The sequence below is a fragment of the Phytophthora infestans genome, genomic scaffold (assembly GCF_000142945.1).
Source record: "Phytophthora infestans T30-4 supercont1.311 genomic scaffold, whole genome shotgun sequence".
In the NCBI taxonomy this organism is placed as follows: domain Eukaryota; phylum Oomycota; class Peronosporomycetes; order Peronosporales; family Peronosporaceae; genus Phytophthora; species Phytophthora infestans.
In genome coordinates, this window is record NW_003303448.1 from 46,097 (window position 1) to 53,462 (window position 7,366).

The window sequence follows — 7,366 nt, forward strand, 5'->3', positions numbered from 1 at the left end:
GAATTCTCCGTCGCATAGAGCAATACCAAAGAGATGGTGGCTGATTTGGTCACAAAAGCTTTAGATAAGCATCAGTTTTAAGAACTAAGGACCAAGCTCAGGATGAAATCCCTGAATGCTTTACGGTCTTCCGCATAGTGTGCGAGAATAACACTAATGCATGAAGCATGCCTAATCCAATTGCGCTCTTTTATTTTTTCCCACTGGGTTTTATATTTTGTTCGCACAAATGTTTTCTCCTCACTGAGGTTTCCCTCCTCTAGCACCGAATTACAATAGGCATATGTAACAGCAATCCATGCAAGACAACAATATGACAGGACAAACGGTATTAACTGGGCAAACCTGCCGAAATCCCAACCGCTAAGGCTACAAGCTACTCCTTCTTGAAAGCGATATTCGGATAAATGAAGGCAAAGTAGTGGATCCAGTTCATCTCCTCATCATCCACTGCTAGCTGTTTCCCCTTGTCGTATACGACACGATGATCCCCGTTGACGGTTAGCACGAAACAGTGTCCAACGAACTGGTGGTTGTACGCAGCGACGAGATAGATGCCGTCCAAAAGGTCATGCTTGCCCAACAGGATCTGGCCTACGTATCCACATGGTGCAAAGCTGTCACGCTCAATAGCTCTGAAGATGAAGTCTCGACCATCGTCGCGGAGCTTGCGAAGGAAAACGAGAAACACCTTCCATGTAGTGCCCCTATCGATGTCCACATTGTACTTGGCTAGCGTTTCAGCTGCGAATACGTCGATATCTGCGTCGGTCACAATGTCTGGTCGTCCTGCCAGTGAAGCAGCAACCTTGAGAGCCTCAAACATGCAGCGCCTGGGTGCGCTGGCACCAATCAGCTTCTTATCTTCATCACTGCCCTCGCAGAAAGACTCCAGATCTTTGAGATTGCTCCTTTTCCAGGGGTCAATGAGGTGAAGATGTTCGGTAAAGCCATCCTCGCGGAGTTCTTTCCTAGGCTCCCATGAGCGAAGGTAGCCCTTACGGCTCTTGGCTTTCTTGTTGATCCAAAAGACACGGTACTCAAACCCGAGCGGTCCCTTACGGCGATCCACGATCATTGCAACATCCCATTTCTTGACAGTGGTGACGTATCTACCATCACTAGTCACAGAATCTACAGCCTTACGCTGAGCTTTGCTGGCGAGCTGTTTTCTTGGGGTTTTACCACCGGTATTTTTACCTGCCGTTTGGTTTGTTCTAGCCATATCGCTCAACCGTCGTCCTGACTTCCAGCCGTAGCAAAACCACGGAGGCAAGTCTTGGATCAGCTAACCCGGTTGTGTTGTGGATACTGCCAAATACCTAACTGACGGTTCAGTTTCACAACTTAACCTAATTGGTCGGTCTAAACATACGAACATCTGTCCATTGTAATGGATAGAAAGATGCAGGGAGGCTGTCAAGGATAATGCATCTCACTATCCTGGTACACTGTACCTGTTGTACCTGAGACCTCTCTAAGGTGATTGACTGAACTATACTATTGTATAGTGTACGCCAGAGTGTACAGGCCTCCGGCCTCCTCACCACTAATTATTCAATTCACTCTTCTTTTTCTCCCTTTCCTCACAAGTGTCTACTCTACACGTCTGTTCCCATCCGCTCACCGTAACACAACCAAAGCAGAAAAAGGATCGAAAGAAACGACATTTGCTGTCAAGTTGGCAGCAGACTCTGGAACGAAACGGGATTGAGACGTTCGAATGCTCGCAAAATGGGAGCTTGTCGTTCCTTTTCTTTTCTGCTGTCATCATCGTCCGATAGCTCTGTAAACCAGCGCCGTTCGGTGATCAACGTGCATGTTGTCAACTTGGTTTAGGGCTGACGCAGCTCGTACGCGAGCGCAGTTTTGCTTCTACCAATGCACTCTTAAACCCAGGCAGTCTAATGAGCACATCGAAAGAGCACTGCCCCACAGCTTGGCGAGTGCACAATGTTTAGAGAGCTGACAAATCAGGCGCTAGGCGGGAAGAGCGCAAGTTTTGTGTTTTGACGTGTGGAGGGCCGCGTTTTGGAAAGAAACATGTTAATCACATACGTTAGACCTACAGCCCCAAATATTCTTGTGCCCCGAGTGACGCTTTTGATCAATTGACTTTTTCTCATTAAACTCTCGTTTAAATTTTTTTGGTAGTGAAAGGAATTTTCTTTGGCTATCATGTGGACCCCATAAATTGCTCTGGTGGCAAAACGTCTAATCAGGTTTTTACCCTTTCACTACTGTACCAGATAAATTTCACAAGAGAGCTGTGTAACCCCACCAAGTAGATTGTACCCATCACCAAGTATTCCGTAGACAGTACCCACCAATCATCTGTGTACTTTCACCAGCTACATTTATCACAGATCTGGCGCTTCATTTCGCCAAAGTGCATCTCGAGCAGAACAGCTAATTGGCATCTTTAAATTGGAGTCAATTGCCTGCACCATGGTTTCCTTTCCGGCGTACATCCGGTTTCGCTTGGTGGCTTCACTATCTTTCATCGTTGTGATCGGACGAAGAGCGCCATTTATGGTTTTGCAGAGTTCCTCCCAAGCGACAGCAGAAAAAGAGTCCGCCATCACACTGTGTTTGATTTTTTCGGACCTGTTGGTGCAGCAGCACGATGCAAAATCATGACCAACGAGACGACGAAAGCTTCAGTGACACATTGTCGGGAGACGATAATTTCACTTGGACCGAAATATGGAGAACGGAAGCGGGTGCGACGGAGAGAGATGGATTCCTGGTGACGCTTCCTCGGTTCGTGCGCACGAAGAACAACTTAGTGTCGTGCACGCTGGATCATCTAGCTACAGAGCAGTTCAGCTTGGCGCTTTCCCGACACAATATGCGCTCGATGTTGACGGCCTGTCGCTCAGAGCGCTGTATCGACAATGCTGATGGAAACGCTTGTTGGTGCCGGTACAAGGTTAACTCGTGCGAAAACAGCGGTACCGTAGCAGTTTTCAAGCAAGGTAATCACATCATGCGGGACCCAAACGCCTTGACACCTCAACGACCCGAGCTCACGGATGCTATGAAAGCGTTCATTCGGCACCAACTCGCTGAGGTTCCCACGACCGTCCCATACCGTCTTTACAGCGTCATCGTGGCCAAGGTTGACAAAGAAGAACTACCTGGGCCTGCACCCTATCGTCGCCAAGTGGACAATTACGTTCGCTTTTGGAGAAGAACAAACCCCACCGACGAGATGGCACGCGTCATTGACATGTGTGACCAACACTTGTACGACGAGGTTGGGATGCACCCAGAAGCGCCAACAAATTTAGTGATTCTTTGCGATACCAATATTGCAGGTGGCAGGCATGTTGCCTCTGTAGGATGCGGAAGTGATGCAGCACCATTTCGTGTCGGCCTCACGTGTTACAGCTTTTTCCAAGACTATGTTAATGTGCAACGGGCTGCCGACCAAACGACGATCTTACACATCGACAGCACGTTCAAGATTGTGAAACAATGCTTCCCACAATGGTTATGGGCTACTTTGGACAAAGGCGGTCATTGTTTTTCGATCGCATACTTCTGCATCTCCCGACGACGCGAAGAAGATATTTCGTGGTACCTGGAGTTCATGAAAAGGGTCTGCTTTGAACAATTCCGCTTGGATTTCGCTCCAGCGTTTGTTATGTCGGACGCCGACAAGGCACAGTGGAACGCAAGCCTTGCCGAGTTGCCTACGTCCAAAGTGTTGATGTGCTGGTTCCACGTTGGCCAGAATAAGTTCAAGCAAGCTAGGGTCAAGGGTGTTGACCCCGTCCAGAATAAGGAGTTTCTCGTGGACTTGTACGATTTGCACTACTCCGATGAACGTGACTATGAGACGAACAAGCAAGCCATTCTCGCAAAATGGGATGCGATGCCACGCGACTCAGCAGCGTTCGCGTTGGTTCGTCATATTAAGACGATGTGGGTCAACAGCTTTGAGTTCGGAAATTGGCAAGTGTTCCATACACCTACGGGTTGTGCGGTGACGAACAACCCGCTCGATCAATACCACAAGACGCTGAAGATCAACTGTGCCAATCCTCGAGCTACACCGTTGGAGATGATGCGGTCTATGGATCGATCTCGGCTAGCTTTCGTCAGGGAAAGTCGCGTCTTCAGTGACAAACCGAAGGTTTCTACGCGCTTGTACAAGTTGTACAAGATCCTAGCTCATCGGCGTTGTATTTCATCTACCCAGCTTCCATTGGGGCGTACGCAGACCGAGATTCGTTTTACCGTTTATCACAAGCATCTTCCTCCCAGGGCTGAGGATAGAAAGGAAAGGTTGAAATCGGTGGGTTCCGTGAATTCCCGAAGGATGCAAACACTTGGTATGCCATCCGATGGATGGGTAGTGAGTCCTGGACAATTGAAGTACGATTGTCTCTACTGGTGGAAACATGGGATGTGCCCTCACGTCATTGATGCCTGTGCCGCGGCTGGCGTTCAGTGTCCTGGTATCATGCCAAGGCCCCGACGGTTTGTGACGAACGCTCGTCGTCAACGCCCTCCTGTACGTCGCACCAACGCTGTTCGTCGGGTACAGTTTCCTACTGCTGATGAGGCCTCCGACACAGAAACGATTGAATCATCACAGGTGTCGAGCTGTTTAATGACTACCGAAGAAAATGATACGCCCGACAACTCACCTACGCCGACGACAAGCGAAGTATCTCCCGCTTCAGCACGAGTCTCCGACCTTGGAGAATCGTTTGGCGCTTTCGATCCATTGCTCAACGAGATACCCAACAGCCCCTCAGCGCACGAAGCGAGTGTTCGTCATGAGCCCACATCATCGATCTCTAATGGGCACCAAGCCGACCTACACGATGCTCGTCTGTCTCAGGTTACCACCAACAACGTGCGTGGCATCAACAAGCAGTATTCAATCGAGCACTCCCGCCGCTCAGGTTCCGCGGCCAATTTATCAAGTTGAGCACGGTGGGTCATCAACCGACACGGAAGCTGACTCGCAAGATGCAGTACTAGCGCTGGTGCTGGATCAGCCTCAAGATGTGCGTAGAAGTACAACAGAGAGAGTCGTCGATGAGGAGCATTCTCCACTCGTTCGAGAAATGGCTGGTAACGTTGTAGTACCCCACAGATCTGTGCGCCGCCGCCGTCTAACTGAGCGTACTCGCAAATCTCAACAGCAGGTGCGTAAGAGCACTCGGTCGTAGGTGTGCACGACATCAGCGAACCCTTTGGTCAAGTTCCGATTATACCGACATCTACCAAAAGATGAAGAAATACCTGCAACATTCGCGCGCGGGTGCACCAATTTGTAGGGGAAGACACAAGCATAAATGGTTAGGAGTGCTGCATTTTAGGTTAGGATAAAAGGGATTCCAAGCACAGCAAATTGCATTTATGACGGGTGCGCCTTCTTTTCGATTGGGGGTAGTACGAGAGTGTACGACTGGAATGACAAATAACAGTGCGGGCCCTTCCGATGAGGTGACTTTGTCAACTCCGATTTGGTGTAGCCTACAATTTGCTTGGTGTGGTGAAGTTGGTTAGTTGCTTTGGTGATTTGTGCAGAATGGCTGGTGATAGGTACACAATACTTGGTGGAAGTACACGAACCTCCGGGTTGCTCCCACACAGATAGAAGCAATCGCAACTTGGGCGACGGAAGCGGAAAGAGGAAGACGTTGACGCGGAAAAGAAACCTTCGTTCGGACCTTGGTACATTGCGTGCTGTTTTTCAAAATGTATCTTACCGGAGTTGAATTGGTATCAAAACTGTCGCGGCCACGCTGATCACGTGCATGTGTACGCACATGCGCATTAGACTGTGCTGGGTGACATTTTGCTGGTTGGTTGTGAGGCTCAGACGCAGAAAATTGTGTTCCTACGCCGCAATAGTTCACAGTGATGATGCCCTCCATCTGACATGCCGTGCTCTCCCCATTGCGCACAAGTTATTACCATGTCGTTATACGACACTTTACGTAATAATGTAAAATCTTAATGAAGATATTTGATCTCTAGTTGATGATAGTATGCGCCCTAGCAAATATTTCATCGAAGGCATTCACTCAACGGGACTACATGTAGTACCGACAACGACGGTAAAAGCCCCGTAACTAAAAAATCCGCGACAACGCAACCCATCAGATGAAACCTTATCCTATATCAGAACAACATTTTAATTTTAGATTAATTGAGTAACAGCATATTTTTATTATGACACAATCGTATTTTCAAAATATTCACTGTCTGTAGACAAAGCGTTTTGGCGCGAATTACGTGACGCTCGTTCTGGCCTTCGCGCTTACTTTGCATTTTCCAATGCCAACCGCACCAAGGGCTTCAAAGCATCGGACGTACACGATACGTGAGAAGCGCGATGCGTATCACCTTGCATCTAAAATTGGTGCGACGTCTACAGCCGACTTCCTGGTATACCCGCCGCGCTCCGTATAAGACTGGGTAGCCAGCAAGCAGCCAGTTTAAGTTCTGAAGAAGCCCATACAAGCAAGATGCTAAAAGGACAGGTCCGCAGGAGATAATTTCGTTCTCCTACCGACTGCTGACCTTTAAGAATAATATATTTTGTTACGCAATAACTATTGAAATTTAATGCGTTGTATCTAACGTTTTAATTTTGTTGTAGCCGTTGTACACTACCATGATGCTAGAGTACATCAAAACAAATCACCGGCGCTGCTTTAACTATTACGTGACGGGTAAGAAGACGATCGTCTCTGCTGACAATGCAATGATGCGCTTGCTTCAGCGTTTTTCCAAACGGTATTTTCAGCTTTGTTGTTGTTGTAAACTACATTATATGTAATGTTTGGATAATATTAAAAGCGATTCTTTTAGTCATGGTTTTACAGTTCAGGTAGCTCAGCACACGAAGAAGTCAGCTGTGAATTAAGCAGAAACGTGGGTAAAACTCGCGATAGAGTTTTGGAAAAACATGAAAGCCATTTTTCACCCTTCACCATGTACAACATTGACGAGACCGCGATTTATCTCGACACAAAAACATATTTTAGCGAAAAGAGGTCGCAAGCTCTCCGCTAAGGTCAAGTATACCGAGAAATACTCTGCAAGACTAACCGTGGTGCTGTCAATTCGAGCCGACGGTACGTGATTTTTATTTCTTTATTTTGCTAACCTTTTTATAGGTAAAATACATTTTTTTAGTCAAATGAAATCCTGGCGGGTCCATTGAGAAGGCTGAGCTACTGACTTACCCGCAGGGCCAAGGCCACGTCTACTGTGCTCAAGAAACGGCTGGATGGACAGCAGAGTTTGGGATATCTATGCCTTAGAGCTTTAAACCTCGAAATAGACGCACCTTCTGTCCTTCTTGCCGACATTTCATTACCACGTATCGAAAGTT